Raw genomic sequence first — 24,477 nt, 5'->3', positions numbered from 1 at the left:
GAGCCACAGGCGCCGCCCATCAAACTCTTGGGCTTAAGTGATTCTCTTGCTTCAGCTTCCCAAGTAGCTGTGACTAAAGGTGCCTGCCACAATGCCTGGCTATTTTTTGTTGTTGTAGTTGTCACTGTTGTTTTAGTTGTTTTAGCTGGCCTTGGCTGGGTTCGAACCCACAGCCTCAGTGTATATGGCCAGCGCCCTTACCCACTGCTCTACAGGTGCTGCCCAGAACGGAACTTAGTATTTCTTTCTTTTTGTTTTCTTTTTTTTTAAGACAGGGTCTTGCTCTTGCTCAGGTTGGTCTTGAGCTCTTTGCTTCAAGCAATCTTCCTGGCTTGGCCTCCCAAAGTGGTAAGATTATAGGCATGAGCCACCATGCCCGGCTGGAAACTTCTTTTTTTAACATTGTTTTGAGAATGGTTATAAAGGGAACTTATTTTAAAATAATATTTGCATTAACTGAACAGTTTATAAAGTTTTTATGGTATATTACTTAGCTACCTAATTTGCCTTTTGAACTTAAATGCCTATATTTTAAAATAGGTCAAATTTAGAAAAAAATCAAATTCAAAACTGTTTTTCAATGGTTTATATTGATTGTTTTAGGTGATCAAATTTCCTCATATTTAGCCAATGGGATCACGTGGCAAGATCCTGGATCCTGTGTCCTTTTTTTTTTGGAGACAGAGTCTTACTCTGTCTCCATGGGTAGAGTGCTCTGGTGTCATCATAGCTCACAGCAACCTCCAGCTCTTGGGTTCAAGCGATCCTCTTGCCTGAGCATCCCAAGTGGGAGGACTATGGGTGCCTACCACAGAGCCAGCTAATGTTTTTTCTATTTTGAGTAGAAGGGGAGTCTTGGAGTCTTGCTCTTGTTCAGGCTGGTCTCGAACTCCTGAGCTAAGTGAGTCTTCCACCTCTGCCTCCCAGAGCACTGGGATTACAGGCATGAGCCACCATGCCTGGTGATCTTGTGTCCTTTTGATATACTTCCCTTATTTTTCTGAGTACTCCTTTACTTGGTGGCATAGAAAGATGTTTCGGACTCATGCCTTGCCTACCCCAGCCCTGGAATGAACCCTTTCTCTGCAGAGCCCTGGTTCCTTATAGGGAGGAATGGTATTAGAACCTGAGTGCTGGGTTCTAGATGTACTCCTTGCCATGCCGGTGTCTGTATTTCTAGAGCCCCAGACCATTCTTCTTTGACGTCTGCTTGTATGTCTGTATCTTCCTTTTCCTAACAGTCAGCACACTGCTCCCAACTAATGTCTTTACTTATTTGCTCAATCCTACAATTGTTTCAGAATTGTTTCCATCATGATTTGCATTTCTCACCTCCAACTGTAGGGTTTATAATCAACTGCTATGTTGAGTTGTTAATTAGATTTGTCCCTCCTCCCATAGTTATGACTATTTAATTACTTGTCTTGTTTAGATTTTAAGTGGGGTAAAAACTTGTGTAAATATATATATACACCCACATAAATAAAAAAGTGTGATGGAAATCAAGAAAATAAGTGGGATAATTTTGACCCACATTTAATAGCTCTCATTAAAAGCTAGCACTGAAGTATAAAGTTTCTCTTTCCTTGGAATGATTCTCTACCTCATTGTATTTTATTTAAAAGAGTAGAGGCATTTCTGCTATTAATAACATATATGCATTCCTGAAAATCTTTAATTATGCAAAATTGTGCCCTAAAAATTATAGAGCTTACAAAGAAAATAGGAGTAGTGATAGATTTTGAAACCAGTGGAATTTTGTAAACAGACCTTAAAAAGAAGTAATCATAATAAAACCAGGAGCACCATTAAATTCCTACCGGCACTTGTACCCAGCATCACAATCAATCTTAGTCTTAAACCTGGTTTTCTTCTTTTGATGTAGATCCTTAAAGTCATCCACTTCTAACACAGAACAATTTTATCAGTTAAAAATGTGCTCCAGCGTGTTGATCTATTAATTTTATTTTAAACACAGGGGACAATATCTTTGTGTTTCATTTGATACCAGTTTTCCACTATTATAAATAATGGTGTATTGAAAATCCTTGATCATATCTTTGCACCTCACATCAGATGGTGTATTCACCTGAACGTAACATACTGGTTTTTATTGCTGTATCATATTCAAGAAAGGTTGCACCCATTTACACTCGCAGAAGAGTGTGAGAGGTTCTATTTTCACTTGGTGGGTACTGTTTAAACCTGTGCAAGTTTGATAGGCTTAAAAAAGGATATTTTGTTTTGACTTAGGTTCATTTTATTAGTGTGATTGAGCATCTTTTTATATAGTATCCTTATTTTGTTTCATTTGCATTTTACTCCATATTCTCTTATAAGTTTTGTCTCTTTTCTTATAAAAATTGTATAATTTCAGCATTACTGACCCTTTGTGGTTAATATATATTGCAATTTTAAAATTTCATACTCACTATATTTTAACCTTATTTATGGTATGCTTTGAATTTTATGTAGTGAAATCCATTAGTACTTTTCTTTCATGCTTTTTGGGTTTGTATAATAAAATGTTCAGAAGGGCCATCTTTCTACCCTTAAAAGACTGTTTGCATTTATTTTTCTTTATGATTTGAATATTTTTATTAATTACATTGACTGTTTTACTTATCTAGAATTTATTTTCTTATAATGCTTATAATGAATTAAATAATCAGCTTTGGTTTCTTTTTACTTTTCCTAATTGTGCCTACTTGCTTTAACAAAAAAAAATTTTTTTTTCCAGTTTTTTTTTTGGCTGGGGCTGGGCTTGAACCCGCTACCTCTGGCATATGGGGCCAGAGCCCTACTCCTTTGAGCCACAGGTGCTGCCCTAACATAATTTGTTAATTCAACTCTTTCTCCTCCCAGTGTGAATATCAACTTTATCATATACCAAGTTTCTTTCTTTCTTTTTTTTTTTTTTTTAGAGGCAGAGTCTCACTTTGTCACTTTTGGTAGAGTGCCATGGTGTTACAGCTCATAGCAACCTCCAGCTCTGGGTTAGGCAATTCTCTTGCCTCAGCCTCCTGAGTAGCTGGGACTACAGGCACCTGCCACAATGCCCAGCTATTTTTTTTGTTGTAGTTTTGCTGGGGCCGGGTTTGAACCCGCCACCCTTGGTATATGGGGCCGGCGCCCTACTCACTGAGCCATATGTGCTGCCCTATACCAAGTTTCTTTGTGTCTTTGGGTATTTTTGTGGGTTCGATATTGTGTTAGTTATTTCTACAAAACAAATTGCTCCCAAACTCAGTGTCTTAAAACATTTATTATCTCCCAGAGTTTCCTTGGGTCATCAGAAATTTAGGAGCAGCTGTGCTCTACACCCAGTTCTGGTTCAGGGTTTCTTTTAAGGCTGAAATTATGATTTCAATTCCACCTATAGTTGACAGGAGGCTCGCCTGAGGCCAGTGAATTGCCTTAAAGGTGGGTCACTCACCCGGCTGGGGAATAGGTGCTGGCTATCAGCTCAGTTCCTCTCCACCTGGACTGTTGCTGAGGCTGCTTGTCCTATGACAGGGCAGGAAAGCTTGCCTACAGGTAGTAGAGAAAGGAGAAAGAGCCTAGAAGAAGCTATTCATTTTACAGCTAGTCTCAGAAGTCACATACCATTACTTATGCCATATTCTTCTTGTTAAAGCAAGTCGCTAATTCTGACCCCACTCCCACAAGGGGAGAGAAATTAGGGCTCCATGTTTTAAAGTATGTGCCTATTAAAGAGTTTGTACATGTTTTGAAGCCACCACAGCTCCCTTCTGTCTACTTCTGTGGTAATATCACACTCTTTGATTCAAAGAGTCTAATATCAAAGTGAGGGAGTGTCGGATACAGCCATTGGTTTTTACTGATCAAGTATCTAAGATATACGAAAATAATATGATAATCTGGTAATATTTTAGGTTGCTTTATTTCCCCAACTTCTCATGCTTCTTTGAAATTATGTAGTAGGGATTGTTGGATTTCATTGTAGATGCCTGCTTACAGCATTAAAAAAATTTTTCATATACTATTTTATGCTTCCATGAGTGAATTTGCATGTTTTGATTGGCAGGTACATAGTAACTTAAAGGCCATTGCATTCATAGGTATCTTAAAAAAAAATCTTCTGATTTATAGGCAAGTATGTAAAAATTAAAGCAAAGCATTTAAGTGTGGGGGACAATCTAAACATCTTGTCTCCATATGCTGTAATACTCACCAGAGACTCATATTAATCCCTGGACTTCCTTCCGGTTACTCTGTAACTACTACCCAGAGAAGTTATAGTCACTGGGTTGGCCTTTGCTGGTTAAATTGTACTTTTTAGTCCTACTTTTGGGTGACCTCATCTTTCCATCTTTGTTCCTTTGAGGTTTCCTGGGCTTGGTTTGTTTTGAAATACCCTCCTATTCATTATTTCCAACCTTGATTAGAGGGAAAAGCCATGTTGTTGGTGTGAATTTGAATTGATATGTTATTTTTACTTACAGGCATTTGTATTCTGGTAAACAAAATATTTGAGGTGGGAAGGGTAGGGGTCAGAATAGGATTTTGATTTTCAGGATGAGACTCTGAAATTATGTTCTTTAAAATTTTTTTTAATTGTATTTACTGTGAATCCTAATTAGAGCCTATTTTACTATTCGAAAATAGGACAGAAGTAGGGTTGCTGTGAAAAGTAGCTAAGACAAACATGAAACAGTGTTAGATGATATAAGGTAAAAAATGTGAGGTAGCAAAGTAGGTAAGGAGCAGCAAAGCTAATATGTGGATGATGGTGCTTCAAATACTGCTGTCAATAATCGTGACTTCTCCCCATTGCTCATGTTATTATTTGATGCTCGCTAATATTCTTCTCGTTTATTTTGTGCCTTTCATTATTCAGGTTATAAATATTAATATTTTTTTCTTATTTCCCCTCTCTCCGATTTCTTTGTTTTGATTCTTGAAGGCTTTTTGAGATTATTTTTGAGAAGAATGCTTTTTCTGTTTATGGGCTTTCTTAATTTTTTAAAGCCAATTTTGCACACAGCTAAATGGTAAATGAGGATGTATTTTCTTCTTAGCTACTCAGTTAGTATTCTTGATACTAGAAATATATTGTCCTACTAATCCGAAATGTTATTGCTTCAGGAATAAATAGATTTACGGTGAAATAGTCCAACATCTTCTAATTGCTTTGTTAGGGTTGTAGATAAGTACCTGGTCTGTTTCATTTACAAATGTGTTTAAGTTGCCACATTGTTAGCTTAGAATCCACTTTGCCTTTAGCTTCTACTTAATGACAATGGTTATGCTTTTGTATTAAATTGGAAAAAAATAAAGAGTACACTGTTGAAATCCAAGTTTTGTGTTTATTAGGGTTTAAAGCTCACCAAGTTTCTCATTGCTAATGGTTATCATTTGATAGGATTTTTCTCATTGTATGAAAAGCTATTTGCTGTCTTAATACTTTTTATGGTAAACTATTTTTTCAGAATTGATGGCATTTTAATAACAAATTTGAGTGGGATCTTAGTGTTGTCAAATGTCATCTGTTTGGAGTTATAGCATAAGGATTATTTATAGGATTAGTATAGCCTGATCCGTTTCTTAGAGAGGCCTTATGTATTGTTATGAATTTTTGGTTTTCAAAAATATTGGAGTCATGAAGATTTCCATATTGCTAAGGAAAAAAAAATAAAGCAAATCAAAAAATTTATAAAATCAATCTTATTCCTTTCTTTCCTTAGTATTTATTTGTCCTGTTCCTAAGTCTGGCCAGCATTCTCACTATCTTAGGCCACATATTCCTGTACTCTTATATTTTCCTTCTGTCTGAGAGATTTGCCAAATGTAATTTATCCTTCTTTTATTTCCAACATTTTAATGAAAAATTTTAAACATACAGAAAAGTTCTAAGAATTTTATAGTGAACATTCTATTTTTTTTGAGACAGAGTCTCATTATGTTGCCCTTGGTAGAGTGCTATGACATCACAGCTCACAGTAACCTCAAACTCTTGGGCTTAAGCGGTTCTCTTGCCTTAGTCTCCCAAGTAGCTGGGACTACAGGCACCCACTACAACACCTGGCTATTTTTTTGTTGCAGTTGTCATTGCTCAGCTGGCTCGGGCTGGGTTCCAACTGGCCACCCATAGTACATGTGGCCATTGATGTAACCATTGTGCTATAGGCCCTGAGCCATATAATGAATTTCTTAAATCCACCACCTGCATTTTAATTCACTTTTTTTCTTTCCAGCTTTTCTCATCTTGAATTTTTTCTTGCAATCTCACCTTATCTTTTATTTCCCCCTCCCCAATGACCATTATATAATTAATACCTATGGTCCATTTCTGGCATTAAGTCATATATTTCCTTTTATTTTACTTTTTTAAAAAGTAAAACACATTGAGTACGGTTCGAACATATTCTTGTTAATTGGTCAAGCCACTGACCAGGCCAATCAAATCTTAGAACAGGATAAGGGTCAGTGCAGAACAAGATGATTATGTATCAGGTGTCATCACCTGGCTGGATTTTATTTACTGTATATAACGGACATCTTAATTCTGTTACCCTTTTTTGATTTGTTATTGCTAGTCCTCTTCTTTAGACATGGCTAGTGCTTTTATCTAAAGAACAAGAATTTTTATTTGATCACGCCATTGTTCTTCTAAGACATTACATATAATGTATTCAGATAGTACATAGTATCCCAAAGGTTGCCAATACATAGGGAAAATGAGAAATTGTAGCTAAGTGTACCTTTATTTTTTTAATTTGTTATATTTTTAGAGACAGAGTTTTGCTTTGTCGCCCTCGGTAGAGTGCTGTGGTGTCACAGTTCACAGCAACCTCCAGCTCTTGGGCTTAGGCGATTCTCTTGCCTCAGCCTCCCGAGTAGCTGGGACTATAGTCGCCCACCACAACACCTGGCTATTTTTTAGTTGCAGTTTGGCTGGGACCGGGTTCAAACCCGCCAAACCCGCCACCCTTAGTATATGGGGCCGGTGCCCTACTCACTGAGCCACAGGTGCCGCCCAACTGTACCTTTATTTACAAAATATTCTCTACATGGTGGCCATCTCTTTGTAAAATTTTGTAATGAGTATTTTGTAAATAAAGGTTCATTTAGTTAAGATTTTCCGTTTTCCTTTTGTATGGCAACTTTAGGGGTGACCTCTAGGATACCCTGTGGTTTGGTGTTTTATTTTTTCTTCATACAAATGCTTGCTTAAAAAATGTGAGCATTCTGAACCTCCAAAAACCCTGCGAGGTGTCACAGATGAAAACATTTGACTTGGTGAGATGAAGCAGTTTTGTGCAAAGTTGCATGATTGATTGAGTGATTTGAATTGTAGTCTCTTAGATTCAAAGTCCACCAGCTTTTCACTGTTTGTAGAGCCATATTAATATTCTGTATTCTGTTTGCAGAGCCGTATTATATAACTTACTCTCTTTGTTGATACTGCTTCTTAGGGCACTCCTAGACTCACCTCAGATAGGATGTGGCCTGTTCTTCCACTGAGATAGAGGAAAGGGTGTGCATAATTGTATGATGTTTGCAGATTGAAGGAGTCCTTGCTACAACTTCAGAAAGCCTTTTTGGATTTCTGTATCCTACATGTTAACCTGGTGGTACTTCTTTTTATATCTGTTTTAGTAGAGTATGGCTTTGAAATTCATTTGTTTTAAAATGTTGCTGACTTAAAATTGAATATATAAAATTTAATCTCCCTTCTCTTTCTATCCAGGTGCTTATCAGTTTACCAATAAAGAGTTAGAATTATCTATATTGAAGGAGCAGTTTTATCAAGATGGAGAGGGCCGTTAGCTTCATCATTGTACCAGAATTGGCTTTGTTATAGGTTATCTTTGCTAGAACATGATTCACTTTATGCCTTACCTCATCACATTTCCCCTTTTATTATTTTTGGCTGGTTTCTTTCTTTCATTCTTTTCTCTCTCTCTTATTTTTCTTGTTGGCTATTGTCATCCTTTCTGAGAATTTTCATGTGAGAACTGCTAAGTCAGACAAGTTAAAAAGATAAAGAGTTAGATACTGCCATTCACAATCTACAGAGTGCTAAGTGTTTATTGATGACATATTATTTATAATGTGAAAGGAACAAGATAGTCCTAAAAAAAATTTTTTTTTGAATTTGCTTCTGTAGGTTACTTCACCAGATTTGCTTCCATAGAACCAGAATTATTCCAGTTCACCACTTGTTATTCTTTTTTCCTTTGTATTATAGTCTGAATATATCTAAATGACTCCTGGTTTCTCACATATTTAGATTCTGTTTGCAGAGCCATATTATTGTTATCAGAGGTTACTGGAAGGATCCATGGAAGAGAGTGGCATGATTTTATGTGATCATCTACTTGTTTCTTGTGATCTTGTTACAGGTCCCTGGGGAGGAACTGTGGCTTGCTCAGTCTGGTGTCTTAACATAGAGCCTAACACAAAAGAGGTACTTAATGTTGGAAGAAAGAAAATGTAAGCTGCACACAAGCAAGGACCATGCTAGCCTTATTCTATTCGGTATATTAATATCTTTGCACAGTTCCCTTATACATTGTAGGTATACATGTATTGGATGATTCAGAAATTGCCTGTCAGATTGGCTTGGATTCTTGCTTTTGTATGCTCTGATTTTCAAAATTTGATAGTTTCCTCTTTATAAATAAAATCTTGATTTTCTTATCCAAGTGTGTAGGCTTATTATGATGATTGAAAGGTTACATTTTACGTAAGATTCAGCTTTATAAAATTATTTTCCTCTTACCTTCAAACCTCCCACACAGCTTTTAAATAGTTTTTATAATTAGGATGACTTGTGGTGGATGTATCCACCTGGTTGCTACCTATGAGTGATTGGTGACTTTGTAAGATTGATTTTTAAGAGTGAATTCATGCATGATCAAGCTTCAAGTTGTTCTGAGAAGGAGAGGAGTTTACAGTGTGGGATGTTGTGTGGCTGAGGTCAGTATTCGCAGGAAACTTTAACTTGTAGGTGCTACCAAGTGGTGAATATGATTTTAACTGATTTTGAAAGCTTATTTAAAAATATTACCAGCTTAAGTACTTCAGCAATGAACCATGTGTGCTTACTACTTAAATACTAATTTTCTCAGGAGCAATGTTTTGAACCTAAATGACTTTCATAGTTGCTAGAAAAATGAGGTAACTGATAAAAATTATTCCCTCTTTGCCAGGGTTGATTTTAGCACCTTGTTATTATTGCTTAAAGGAAATTTTCACAGAGGAAGCAAATACTAGGTGCTTATTAGGTGGTTTTAAACATTTAAGGAGTGAACAAAAGACTAGATCATCTGAATGATTCTTTGGCAATTTATAAAGACAAGGAAATATATTAACCAAAGTATGAATGCCATAGAACTTTTAAATTTTTATTTGATATGACTTTGCATAGACATGTAATGTTTGTTTCTTCATTGATGTATGGCTTCTTTAGTATTTAAGTTATAGTTGGAAGCTTTGAACAGTGTTTTATTATTATGAGATATAGATATCCTTCACAATTCGGGCAGGCCAGGGCTTGAACTGAGCCTTTTCTTTTGAGCCTCTGAAAATAGCAGCTGCCTGTATAATATGTTGTTTGCAGAATAGCTTTTATTTTTCCCTGGCTTTCTTAGTGTGGAGCAGGATCTGCACACTGTCAGGTTGGCACACCTCCCACACAACCCTCTATGGTCTCACAGTTGAAAACTACTTGCCCTGACTTTGTTGTGCAGAGGATGGTGACGATGCTCTTGTCAGTAGTGGAGTTGTGGAAGTGAGAAGTGAAAGAGTAGTGGCTTTCAGAGCCTTGTCTGTAGTTAAAATGTTCCTTTACATGATTTGCATTGGATCCAGCTTCTTGTCTGCTGCCCCTTTTAACTAGTTGTTTAATAAAAAAGTAACTCATTTCTTTTCAATGCTTAAAAAAGCTTCAAAGAAAGGAAACTTCATACGTGTATATTTTCTTTTCTTTTTAAATTTCAGATTAATATGAGGTTACAAGTGATTAGGTTACATTGTTTGGGTTTGTTAGATAAAATGCCTATTGTAGTTGTGCCCGTCATCCAGGAGGTGAAAGCACATCACTCCCCCTCCCTTCTCCCCTCTATTTTCTCCCCTTTTCCCCTAACTGGAATTAATAGGGTTTTTCTCTTGTGTGGGCATGTATTTGTTCATCTACTGACTTCATGTCAGGATTGAGTACACTGGAGACTTGCTTTTCTATACTTGTGATACTTTACTAAGAAGAATGTTTTCCAACTCCATCCAGGTTAATATAAAAGATGTGAAGCCTCTATCTTTTTTAAGGCCAAATAATATTCCAGGGGATATATATACCACAGTTTATTAATCTATTCATGGGTTGATGGGCATTTAGGTTGTTTCCACATCTTGATGATTGTAAATTGAGCAGTGATAAACAATTTGGTGAAAATTTCCTTATGATAAAATGATTTTTTCCCTCCTGGTTAGATACCTAGTAATGGGATTGAGCTGAGTTAATAATAACCTGAATGCTTGTCTTAGTATCTGCTAAACTCTTGGAGAAAGACTTAAAAAACAATTAAAATTATAGAAATAAAAGATTCTGGTCTTAGAAAGGACCTCAGAAATGAACTCAAACCCCCTTTTTGTTACAGATGAGAAAACCGAGGCCAGAAAGTGACTTGTTCAAAGTCACAGGGTTAGTTATGGGCTGGGTGAGAAACATGCCTCTGGGCTTCTGACTCTCAGTGAGTTCCAGTGCCTGAATGGAGTAGGAGTTTATAGGACAGCATGATGAGTAAAGAGGGAGGAGGCTCAAAATTCTGGGAATGTGAATTTAATGTAGCTTATGTTAATGTCTTTTCCCCCCTAATTTACATTTTAATCATAAATGCTACCTTAGAACTGGGATAGCTGTGGTATGATATTTGAAAGTCCTCCCAGTTTCTATTCTGCAGAAATCCCCAGCTGTTTTGGGAAGGTCCTTGCATGCAGGACAGGATGAACAGCAAAGGGAGCACGTGCTTTCATTCTGTGGCTTTCAGAATAAAAGTAATGAATATTTGATAGAACTCTCAAGAAGTTTTAAAAAATTATGTGGTATTTCTTCATAGCCTGCACTGGTTACATAAAAATATTGCAGTCAGTTGAGCATGGTATTTCATGCCTGTAATCCTAGCACTCTTGGAGGCCAAGGCTGGTGGATTGCGTGAGCTCACAGGTTCAGGAACAGCCTGAGCCAGAGAGAGACCTCATCTCTAAAAATAGCTGGTTGTTGTGGCGGGCACCTGTAGATCCAGCTTCTTGGGTGGCTGAGTCAGGAGAATCACTTGACCCCAAGAGTTTGAGGTTGTTGTGAGCTATGACGCCATGGCACTTTACCGTGATGACCAAGTAAGACTATCTCAAAAAAAAAAAAAAAAAAAAAAAAAAAAGAATTGTAGTCAGTTATGTATATTGATTGCTGAATAAATTGGGAATAATTTTACTCATTGTATTTTGTTTTACTAGAACACCAGAGAGATGGGACTAAGAAGATGTGGTTCGTTTATTGTGGTGGGAAGGAGAATAGACTAGTGTTACCCATATTAACTGTGTATCAAAGGGACTTCTTAGAACAGGGACCATCTTTCTTTTTTAAATGTTAGAAACCCACAAACGTTCAAAGAAGAAAATGGTTATTTCCATTCTTAATGTCTAGAATTCACCACAATTAGCATTTTGGTGCTGCTTTTTTCCTTCTTTATACTTTAATAATTATACAAGTGGAGTATGGGTGTTTATTCAACAATTAAAACAATACAAACAACATTCCATTCCATTTAAAGTGCTTTTATATGTATATATAAATTTACATAGAAAATGTCAAGTGTTGTTTAGTTAGAACTTTTCAATTGTATTATTTTGTATACTCACCCATTACTTGGCATTGGTTGCTTTGAACTCAATAAATGAGTGGTTACTGAAGTAGAAATTCATACAATACATTTTGTATATACTTCATCCAAACTAAACTTCTTTTAGTTTTTTAAATAGTCACATTTTATTTTCCCCAGGCCTTAATATATGCTATTCCTTTTGCCTGAAATGCTCAGGTCTTACCTCAAAGGCCATTTTGGGGGGCTTGGGGAAGACTTTCCCTGATTATTTTCTGATGAATACACTCCTTTCCTCCATTTTCTCATGCTTCAGGGCCATTGTCCCCTTCTCATGCTTATCCATTAGAAATACTTATTTAAGGGCAGTCTTCCTTGGTACATTGTAACTGATTCAAAGCAGGGAACACATCTTGTTCGCTGAGTAAAAGTTAGAGGAATGGAATTATCAGCATGCTTTTAGTACTTTGGTAATTCAAGAGAATGACAAAATGACAGTATTTTAACAGGTCACCACTGCCTCCTGAGACTTCCTTCCCCTACTATTGTCCATCTATTTTCAGATCCTATCAGTTTAACATCCAAAATATATATCTTTAAATTGCCTATTTTATTTTATTTTTTTTTTCTTTTTACAACACTTTGACAAAATTATTTTTTATTTAATTTTGAAAATTATTATTTTACCTTTTAATTTTGCTTTTCTGTGAATTGTATATTGGTATCATGTGCACAATTTTTGATTGGGATAATTTTTTGTCTTATTCTTTTATATAAATTCCTTTTAAATTAGTCCCTTGACTGTCATATTTGCAGCAAATTATTTCACTCAGCTTATCATTAGCATTTGTGATCATCTCTCAGTATTCATTTTCCTTATCTTTTTAATGTTAATAGAAATCAATGACTATTGCCTCAAACTTTCTTCGTTTGAAATCGTCCCTATCTCAATTGATGATCCTCCATGTCCTCACATTAAAATATTTCAGAGGTCAATTTTGATACTTCTCTTTGTCTTATACTGGAACTATAAATCTTCAAAACATGCCATTACTCCAATCAGTTCTCACACTGTTGTTCCTAATACTTCACACTATGTCATCATCGTCTCTCACCCAGATGATTAAATTGCCTATTTTAGTCTACCTCCATTATCATCCTAGTCCAGCGTAGTATTGTTTTTTGCACTGTACTGCTAGAATAATCTGGTCTCGTTAGATCCATTCTTGCCCTATCTAGTCAGTTAGCTAGAATGGTCAATTCAGAATGTAGATGTGTTCTTAGAACATTTCAAATGTTTCTCATTGGTCACAAAACCTAGCCACTCTGGCATTTATGTTGCCTCCTTCAGTTCATGTCCCACTGTGCTCTCCCATTTTCTCTGTGCTTTGGCCAGCATCTCTTTAGTTGGTTGATCACAACATGGTCACTTCTGCCCCAGGGACTTTGCATGTGATGTGGCCACTCTCTGGAATGCCCTTCCTTACTCCACGATCCTTTATCTAGGCAACCAATTCTCATCTTTTAGTTTAGTCCGTTCTTTAGGGACCTTCTGTGGTTCTGTATGTATCTCTCTTACAGCACCTAGCACATCTTAATTTTATGTGTATTTATGTAATTTTCTGATTTATCATTCTATAGTGGTTTGTAAAAACTGAATGAGATCAGGGGCTGACTGGATTTGTTCACTCATGTATGATTTCTTGATGCTTCCACAATGCTTGTGGAAGACCCTTAGCAAATGTTGGTTGCAAGATTGAATGGGCCAGGGGATAAATGAGTGAGTACATGATGGATGGATGATTGATATGCCTTAGCAGGGGAAAATAGTCACATGGAAGTCACTTTGTGATGGAACCAGTCGGAGGTTAGAAAGCAGGATCTGGTGGTAGTTATTTTCTGTTTAAGGTTTGTCTTCAGATACTTTCTTTCTTAATTTATTAAGGAGGCAAACATTCAGGGTGATAATTCTTTCCTAGCTTTTCCCCCTTTTCATTTTGAGACAATAATAAGCCTGACAGAGTGAACAAACATCTACCTTTAAACATCCAAAGATCAGCATTTTCTAAAGTTGCTTAAGGGAATCACCTGAAGAGTTTGTTTTTGGAGGTCTCAGCCTGGGTGCGGATTTTCATTATTAAGCGTATCAGTCAAGGCAAACTTGGGCAACACTACCCTAGAGTCATTATCTGGGAGTTGTATGTAGTACATGACTTAAACATAAGTGTGGACCACTTGAATAAATTTGAACCTATCAAACTGGTAAATGAACAGTTGATTATTTACTTTTTCCTTTCTCTTCTACATACTGCCTAAATTTTTTTCTATATACATGGGAGCAATTCTTAAATTATCTCCGGATTCAGATACATGATATTAATTTGTTTATATTTTGGAAAACATTACAGGTGAAGACATAGAAGTCATTGAAATTTTAAATTTACTATAAGAATGATGTTTAACTTTTTAAACTTGTGGTCGGAAGTGTGTTAAAAGAGACTGACCTAATGAAATCTAATGTTGAGGAACATCTTTTGCATCTTGAAGGTACTGATTTGCTAAATTTGCGGAAGTTATTCTTCTTTTATCAAATCATGTAGAAGATGATAAATGGGACCTTTACAAAATAGTCCATTGAGAAAGTATATTAAATCTCTCGTGGAGATATATAAAAGCATTTAGTAAAGGTGTTTTGATTCTAGGTGAAAGATGTCATTGAGGAGAAATTAGTTTTACTAAAGGATTGATGTTAAAGCTGAGTATGAATGAATGAAACATGTCAAACAGCTTTACTCTTTTAGGAGTGCAGTGGTGAAGGCTGATCACTGAAACATTTAGTACTTTGGCCTATACACATTTCTTGGGTACCAGATGTGTGAACTCATGAACAATTTAAGTTATGATTATAGTTGCTAGATGAGTTTGAATGAAAGCATGTTTTTAAATTGCTTTTTTCCTAAAGTTAGTCTGTAGTTTCATTTATTTTGGTTAAATATAAAAGGGTTTGGGTGAATATTATGTTATGTATAATATATATTGATAAAGCTGTTAAAAAAGGGTCATTGGTCTTTATTCCTTATCAAGCATACATGTAACCGTCACTGATGTCAGTTGCAGTAGGTCGCTAAGAATTAACCAATTCAGGTTATTATCCGTCATTTTCCTGTAATATATTAAACATTTAAAAAATAAATGAAATAAAAATAAAAGTGGATGATAACATTGTATGTTTTTATCACATGCAATGTGATGTTTTGAGATATGTATACATTGAGGAATAGTTAAATCTAGCTAACTAAAAAATGCGTTATATAGTTATCATTTATGCAATGAGAACACATAACATCCACTCTTTACATTTTTAAAGAATACAATATATTGACTATGTTCACCTTGCTGTACAATAGATATCTTAAATTTATTCCTTCCATCTAGCTGTAACTAAGATCCTTTTGCTGGGTGGTGTCTGTGGCTCAGTGGCTAGGGCGCTGGCCCCATATACCAAGGGTGGCAGGTTCGAACCCAACTCTAGCCAACCCTCAACAACAACAACAAAAAATCCTTTTGCTAGTATTTCCCCATCCTTCTCTACTCCATAACCATCCTAGGGATAATCTACCATTCTACTCTCAACTTTTATGAGTGCAACTATTTTAGATTCCACATATGAGTGAAATCATGCAATATTTGTTTTTCTATGCCTAGCTTATTTCACATGACCTTCAGATTTATCTAGAGTGTCATAAATGGGAGGATTTAATTTTCTTGTGGTTGAATAGTATTCCATGTGTGTCTGTATATCACATTTTAAATTTATTTATTTATGTACACTTAGGTTGATTCGATATCTTGGCTGTTGTTAATAGTGTTGTGATAACATGGAAGTACAGATATCTCTTTGACATACTGATTTCAATTCCTTTGGATATGTATCCAGAAGTAGGAATGCTAGGTCATATGTTCTATTTTAAATTGTTTGAGGACCCTCCATACAATAGTCCATAACAGCTGTCCTAATTTACATTTCCACCAACAGTGTATAAAGGTTTCCTTTTCTCCACATCTTTGCCAATGCTTGTTACCTTTTGATAATGGCCATTGTAACTGGGGTGAGATGATGTCTCATTGTGATTTTGATTTGCATTTCTTGATAATTACTGATGTTGAGCATTTTTTCATATAGCTGTTGGCCATTTTTATGTTTTCTTTTGAGCAATGTCTGCTTAGGTCTTTTGCCCATTTTTAAAATGAGGTTCTCTTTTTGCTATTGAGTTGTTTGGGTTCCTTTCATATATTATCAGAAGCGTAGTTTGTGAATATTGTCTCTCATTCTGTAAGTTGCCCTTTCACTATGTTGATGGTTCCTTTGATGTGGAGAAACTTTTTAGTTTGATATAATTACATTTGTCTACTTTTGCTTTTTTTGCCTATGTTTTAAGGTCTTATCCAAAACATTTTTGCTAACTCATTTCGTGAAGTATTTCCTCTATCTTTTCTTATAGTATTTTCATAGTTTTGAAGCTTATATTTGTCTCTATTTTTAGTTAATTTTTGTATATGGTGAGAGATAAAGGTTAAATTTCATTCTGCATGTGCATGTCCAGTTTTTGATTGGGGTATTTTTAGGTATGTCTACATAAATCTGCAGGTTAAGAACATTTAGTGGGTCATAATAATTAATTTAGTGATTTGAAACTAGCAGTTTCTTTTGAAAAATGAAATATACTAGACTATAATTATAACCTATTATATAGTAAGGATAAGTATTGTTTTATGGAACTTTTTATTTCTTGCTGTGAGGTATGTATGTGTATATGTGTTCATTTGTGTATGTGTGTGTATGAGTGGGTATTTCTTCATGTGGTACATTGTCAAAAAAGCTTGAAAGCGATTGTCCTACAGTGACAATTCTAGAGAATTCTTTTGCTTTATCAGGCTTAGAAATCTTTGTGTTCCTCATTACATTGTTACTCTCTCCTTTATGTGTCTTCAAAAGGAAAGTTTCCTTCAAAATGAAATGAGAAGTGGACTCTTTTGGGTGAAACTCTTTGCAAGTGGTTCTATGATTATAATAATTTGTGTGTCATATAGGTAGTAGCATCCTTTCTTCATATGCTCCTCTGGTCTCTCTTTTCAAGGTTAAATGATGTAGTTCCCTGGATAAAATCTTCAGAAATGAGTACCTGGCCAGAATTTGCCTATAGTTTTTCTGCTTTTTTATCTTTACTTATTTTATCCCTCCCCCTTGTCCTCTTTTTTTTTCCCCCATATACCTTTTTACTTTCCTTCCCATGTTCATGCCTATTTTGGTTTACTTTCGTTTCCATAATATTAATATTATCATAACAATACTCTTATAGTGTGGCTTTTGGGAACTTGAGAAGTCAAGATAATGTCCTGGTGTATGCCTTTCTGACAAATACTTGGTCTGAATTGCATTTCTGGACCCTTCTAAAGCTGCTCTCAAGAGGAAAAGAAATTCTAGGTCATTTGGAAGGAGCGTGGGGTTTGTGGGGTTTGTTAGGTCTGAACAAACCTTGTGATTCTGTTAAGGAATTTTTGCTCTGATCTAGTCTCACACACTAAGGGAGAAGAGGTCAAGCATGTGGAGCTTGTCCAAGTTAGGGAACAAACTGGTCATTTATCTTTCTTAAGGCTGTGGTCCCTAACACACCTCTCCCACCCCGTTGCCCTGGCCTGCCTACCCACCAGTAGCAGTCTGTGGCCTGTTAGGAAGCAGGATGCACAGCAGGAGGGGAGCAGTAGGTGAGCCAGTCACCATTGCTGGCATCATCTCCTGAGCTCTGCCTCCTGTCAGATCAGGAGCACCATTATATTCTCATAGGATCGCAAACTCTGCCATAAACTGCATATGAGGTTGAGGTTACACACTCCTTATGAGAATCTAATGCTCCCCATCCCTCCTCTGTCCATGGAAAAATCATCCTTTATGAAATTGGTCCCTCATGCCAGTAAAGCTGGGGACTCCTGGGTTAAAGGATCTCCTTATCCATGGAAAATCTGAAAATTAAATCGAATGGTACAGGCTAAGTTAGATTTGGTAATTACATGTATTGAATTGACGTGTAGTGCTTTTTTCCTCTGATGTACAATAGATTTCATTGTTATATTAGTTAGGAGCATTTTGGCTACTATGTGTATGGCAAAGGCCAATATAGCAGCACTTTAAATATGAGAGAAAGTGATTTATTTCTCATCGACAGTTATTATGCCCACTAGGATTCTTCTATTTTGTTGCTTTGCCATCTTTATTTAAAGCTTTTATTGCATACTTGAGGCCAATCCTCACCTACTACAATATTGTTACTATTAAAGTTCTATGACGGGGAATTTAAAGCAAAGGGCATGTTCCTTTTAAGGGTATAACCTAGATGTATGTCATTTCTGCTTATATGTCATTGATCAAACCTAGCTGCAAGGGTCACACTTAGCTGCAAGGGAGGCTGGTCACACTTAGCTACAAGAGAGGCTGAAAACCACATGTCCTACTAAAATTTCTGTTGCTGTAGAACAGAACAGACATCAGGGGTATAAGGAGCATAAATTCAGCACAAAAAATGATTTACTATTTTCAACATTTTTAAAGATCTCAAAAAAATAGTACTTCCTTTTATATGGAATCAGAAAAAACCTCGAGTAGCTAAAACATTACTCAGAAATAAAAAAAAAATCAGGAGGAATCATACTACCAGACCTCAGACTATACTATAAATCAATAGTGACAAAAACAGCATGGTACTGGCACAAGAAACAGAGAGGTAGATGTATGGAACAGAATAGAGAGCCAAGAGATGAACCCAGCTACTTACGTTATTTGATCTTTGACAGCCAATTAAAAACATTCAATGGGGAAAAGATTTCCTTATTTAACAAATGGTGCTGGGTGAACTGGCTGGCGACCTGTAGAAGACTGAAACTGGACCCATACCTTTCACCATTAACTGAGATAGACTCTCACTGGATTAAAGATTTAAACTTAAGGCATGAAACTATAAAAATCCTAGAAGAAAGTGCAGTGAAAAAACTTGAAGAAATCAGCCTGGGTGAATATTTTATGAGGAGGACCCCCCCCCGCCCCCCGGGCATTTGAAGCAACACCAAAAATATATTACTGGGACCTGATCAAACTAAAAAGCTTCTGCATAGCCAAGAACACAGTAAGTAAAGCAAGCAGACAGCCCTCAGAATGGGAGAAGATATTTGCAGGTTATGTTTCCAACAAAGGTTTAATAACCAGAATCCACAGAGAACTCAAAAGTATTAGCAAGAAAAGAACAAGTGATCCCATCTCAGGGTGGGGAAGGGACTTGAAGAAAAACTTCTCTGAAGAAGACAGGCACATGGCCTACAGACATATGAAAAAATGCCGGTAAGATTAGCCCACATCACAAAATCCCAAAACCAGAGATGTTGGCGTGGATGTGGAGAAAAGGGAACACTTCTGCTCTGCTGGTGGGAATGCAAACAAATATGTTTCTTTTGGAAAGATGTTTGGAGAACATTTAGGGATCTAAAAATAGACCTGCCATTCGATCCTACAATTCCTCTACTAGGTATATATCCAGAAGACCACAAATCACATTATAACAAAGATATTTGTACCAGAATGTTTATTGTAGCCCAATTCATAATTGCTAAGTCATGGAAGAAGCCCTAGTCCCCATTGACCCACGAATGGATTAATAAATTGTGTTATATGTATACCATGGAATACTATGCAGTCTTAAAAAATATGGAGACTTTACCTCTTTCATGTTTACATGGATGGAGCTGGAACATATTCTTCTTATCAAAGTATCTCAAGAATGGAAGAAAAAGTATCCAATGTACTCAGCCCTACTATGAAACCAAGTTATAGCTTTCATATAAAAGCTATAACCCAATTTAGCCCAAGAATATGGGGAAGGGGGAGAGGAGATGAAGAGGGAGGATGGGTGGAGTGAGGGTAATTGGTGGGATTACATCTATGGTGCATCTTACAAGGGTACATGTGAAATTTACTAAATGTAGAATATAAATGTCTTAACACAGTAACTACCTGTTTGATGAAACTATTTCAAATTGTATATGAAACTATCACATTGTAAAAAAAAAAAAAAAGAAAGAAAATGAATTACTTTTGCAATGCTTATTTTTTTTCTAACTTCTTATTACTTTGTGGGGAGAAATTTTCCACTGATATATCACGTGAATTTGAATTACTGAAAAGAGTTAACCTGAGTATTTCCCTTTGGGATTTTTTTTTTTTTGCATATTTTTATTCTAATTTTAATTTTTACATATACATGTGTTAATTAGGTTTCCATTTTTTTTTGCCTTCACAAAATTAAAAAGACTTAAAATATAATAACAATAACAATGTTTAAGATAAGGATTAGAAACAAAAACCTTGTATAGAACAAATGAACATAAATACCTTCAGAAAAGTAATCAGACAACTGCTACATCGAAATATTAAGCAATAATAATGATAATGTAAAGAAAGTAACATTCACATGGTCAAATAAGAGTATGTCTACTATTCAATGCTTTGACTCTGAAATTCAGTATGGAGTCATCAATTAATTTCTTTTTTTTTAAGTATCAGAAAATAGACAACTAATATTTATAATAAAAGTAAAAGATAATTTCAAAAAACAGAGCAGAAAAACAAGAAATACATCAAAATCATTCTACTTGATCTGGGTACACCCGACATTAAAGTTGGAGAAAATATACTATTATAAAGGAGAAATTACAAATATATGTCACTTGTAAATGAGGATACAATATCCTAAACAACATATTAACATGTTGAGTTGAAAATTAATATTTAAGTAACATACTTGATCAAAATTAAAACCAATTTATGTGACGATTAGTCACCATTTTCTTTTCTTGTCTTGATCTTTTTTTTTTTTTCTCCTCTTTTCCCTTTCTGTCACATCTCATTCCTGACACCACTTGTAAAGGACCAAGACTGCCAGGTCTCAGGTCCGGCTTAACTAAGTTCTGGACGCGAACCACTAATTTACCTTGCTCAGGTCTGTTAGGTACATGAGGCCTATCTACTTTAGCTGGAGAGAGAGTGTGTCTTAGAGAGAATAAAGCAGTCTTCTTAGAAAGATAGGATCTTAGTCTTTAGCAGAGCTTGGAAATCTTCAGCAGAGAGATGCTGTGCTGGCATTCTGCAGGCAGGAGAGGAGACAGAGTCAGAGTAAGTGCGTCCATGATAGAATGTGCATGCACCTGACTGCCTTCTCTTCCAGCCTAATATATGGCTGATCTTATGCCTCTCAATGCCACAGGTGTAGAGACTGCCAATTCACCACTGCTCTCATCTCCCGAGCTCTCATGCTTGTTTAGGAGAGCTAAATCCCTCTCCGTGCCCTTTCCACCAAGGTGTTCCACTATTGAGCTATACAGGTATTTCTTATAACTCTCACTCCTCCTAGCCATAGGCTATATGGGCTGCTACACCTTCCCTCAGCCCTTCCCTCCTTCTCAGTCTCCTTTCCCCTTCCCCCACGCCCCACCATGTTATTAATTGTCATCAATTGTCTTCAAATCAAAATTGAGTACATAGGATTCATACATCTCCACTCCTGTGATGCTTCACTAAGAATAATGTGTTCCACCTCCATCCAGGTTAGTACAAATGCTGCAAAATCTCCATTTTTTAATGGCTGAATAATATTCCATCATATACATATACCACAGCTTACCAATCCATTCCTGGGTTGAAGGACATTTAAGTTGTTTCCACATTTTGGCAGTTGTAAATTGGGCTGTGATAAACAGCCTAGTACAGGGTGTCTTTTAAAATACCTTTAAAAAATAAAAGGTATTTTTTCCTTCTGGATAGATGCCCAGTAATGGAATTGCAGAATCAAATGGGAGGTCTAGGTTGAGTTCGTTGCTGTTTCTCCATACTTCCTTCCAAAAAGGTTGTATTAGTTTGCAGTCCCACCAGCAGTGTAAAAGTGTTCCTTTCTCTCCACAACTGTGCCAGCATCTGCAGTTTTGAGATTTTGTGATATAGGCCATTCTCGCTGGGGTTAGGTGATATCTCAGGGTGGTTTTAATCTGCATTTCTCTAATAATTAGGGATGATGAGCATTTTTTCATATGATTGCTGGCCATTCATCTGTCATCTTTGGAAAAGATTCTATTCCTCTCTCTTCCCCATTGATGTATGGGATTGTTGGTTTTTTTCCTTGTGAATTAATTGAAGTTCTGTATAGATCCTGGTTATTAAGTGTTTGATTCAAAAATATGCAAATATCCTTTCCCATTCTGTAGGTTGTCTATTTGCTTTGGTTGTTGTCTCCTGGGCTGTATAGAAACTTTTCAATTTAATTAAATCCCATTTGTTTATTGCTGTTGTTGCTATTGCCATGGCAGTCTTCCTCATAAAATCTTTCCCCAGGCCAATATCTTCCAGTGTTTTTCCCATTCTTTCTTTGAGGATTTTTATTGTTTCATGCCTTAAATTTAAGTCCTTTATCCGTCTTGAATCAATTTTTGTGACTGGAGAAAGGTACGGGTCCAGCTTCAGTCTTTTACATGTGGATATCCAGTTCTCCCTGCACCATTTATTGAATAGGGAATCTTTCCCCCAGTGGATGCTCTTGTTTGTTTTATTGGAGATTAGGGGGCTATAAGTTGTTGATTTCATTTCCTGGTTTTCTATTTGATTCCAAATGTCTATGTCTCTATTTTTGTGCCAGTACCATGCTGTCTTGACCACTATAGCCTTGTAATACAGAAAAATCCAATATGGTGATACCCCCAGCTTTGTTTTTATTACTAAGAACTGCCTTAGCCATACGGGGTTTTTTCTGGTTCCATACAAAATGCAGAATCATTTTTTACAAGTCTTGAAAATAGGATGTTGGTATTTTAATGGGGATGGCGTTGAATCGGTAAATTGCTCTGGGAAGTATAGACATTTTAACAATGTTGATTCTTCCTAGCCATGAGCATGGTATGTTCTTCTATTTGTTAAGGTTCTCTACTATTTCCTTTCTTAAGGTTACATAATTTTCTTTATAAGGTCCTTCACCTCTTTTGTTAGGTATATTCCTAAATATTTCATTTTCTTTGGGGCTATGGTGAAGGGAGTTGTGTCTTTAACATCTCATCTTGGCTGTTGTTGCTGTATACAAAAGCAACTGACTTGTGGACATTGATTTTATATCCTGAAACATTATTGTATTTTTTAATGACTTCCAAGAGTCTTGTGGTTGAGTCTTTAGGGTTCTCTAAGTATAAGATCATATCATCAGCAAAGAGGAAGATTTTTACCTCCTCTGCTCCAATTTGGATGCCCTTTATTTTCTTGTCTTGTCTAATTGTATTGGCTAGAACTTCCAGCACTATGTTGAATAGTAATGGTAATAGAGGACAACCTTGTCTGGTTCCAGTTCTAAGAAGAAAAGCTTTCAGTTTTACTCCATTCAGTAAAATGTTAGCTGTGCGTTTGTCATAAATAGCTTCGATTGGTTTCAGAAATGTGCCACCTATGCCTATACTCCTCAGTGTTCTAATTAGAAAAGGATGCTGGATTTTGTCAAATGCTTTTTCTGCATCAATTGAGAGGATCATATAGTTTTTAGTTTTACTTCTGTTGATACAGTGAATAACGTTTATAGACTTGCGTATATTAAACCAGCCTTGCATCCCTGGGATGAAACCTACTTGATCATGATGTTTGACTTTTTTGATGATAAGCTGTAATCTGTTGGCTAAGATTTTGTTGAGAATTTTTGCATCTATATTCATTAGTGAAATTGGTCTGAAATTCTCCTTTTTAATTGGGTCTTTTCCTAGTTTTGGTATCAAAGTGATGTTTGCTTCATAGAATGTGTTGGGGAAGATTCCTTCCTTCTCAATTTTTTGGAGTAATTTCTGCAATACAGGAATAAGCTCTTATTTGAAGGTTTGATAAAATTCTGGTGTGAAGCCATACAGACCAGGGCATTTTTTTGTTGGAAGATTTTTTATTGTTTCTTTGATGTCAGTGCTTGAAATTGGTCTCTTCAGGAGATCTATTTCATCTGGAGTAGGTCTAGGGAGAGGGTGTGATTCCAAATATTGATCCATTTCCTTCACCTTGTTGAATTTCTTGACTTTGAGAAAGATGAAGTTTGCATGAGCCACTCCTTCTTCCCTAAACTCCACCTTCTTCTGAATTTCCCAGATCCCTCTGCCTCCATGCTTTTTCACCAAGTTCTTTCTCTCTCTCCAAGATGTAGAATCTTCAAAAGCAGTCCTCTTGTTTTCCAGGTGGGGAAGCTGTTTGTTATTGGGGTTCAGGACACATCACCCCAAAATATAGCTGTAGGTGACCAGATGAAAACTCCCCCAAATATGCCTCTTTGGGGGATGATATTGGAGAAGAGCAGAATCAGGAAAAGCTCTGTGAACTGTTTCGGTGTTCTTGGACTTGGCACTCAGTTGAACTGCCTTGGGAGAGCTTGAGCAGGAGTGTGGAGAACTTTGGGCATTGTCTGGGGCCCCAGACTGAGCCACTGAGCTGGGCGCAGGAAGCCATTGTGAAAGAACTCTTCCTTTTGGGATTTTAGGTCAAATTTATTTCAATGGTTATAGGGACAAGTGCAAAATATAT

The 24,477-nt window shown here is 36.3% G+C and overlaps 1 protein-coding gene across 6 annotated transcripts in view; it reads left to right on the top strand.

Moving 5' to 3' along the window:
* The window catches only part of IMMP2L (inner mitochondrial membrane peptidase subunit 2), a 980,841-nt gene that overhangs the window by 23,325 nt on the left and 933,039 nt on the right, over positions 1–24,477 (top strand). For 2 of the 6 annotated variants that reach the window (XM_053609139.1, XM_053609138.1), the window contains exon 3: positions 8,370–8,434. The exons of the other annotated variants lie outside the window; for them this stretch is intronic. The gene's annotated coding sequence lies outside the window, so the exon portion shown is untranslated. The remainder of the gene's footprint in view (positions 1–8,369; positions 8,435–24,477) is intronic. 6 annotated transcript variants of the gene reach the window in all.

Source organism: Nycticebus coucang, chromosome 11 (genome assembly GCF_027406575.1).
Source record: "Nycticebus coucang isolate mNycCou1 chromosome 11, mNycCou1.pri, whole genome shotgun sequence".
NCBI lineage: Eukaryota > Metazoa > Chordata > Mammalia > Primates > Lorisidae > Nycticebus > Nycticebus coucang.
This window is presented reverse-complemented; position numbering and strand designations above follow the sequence as displayed.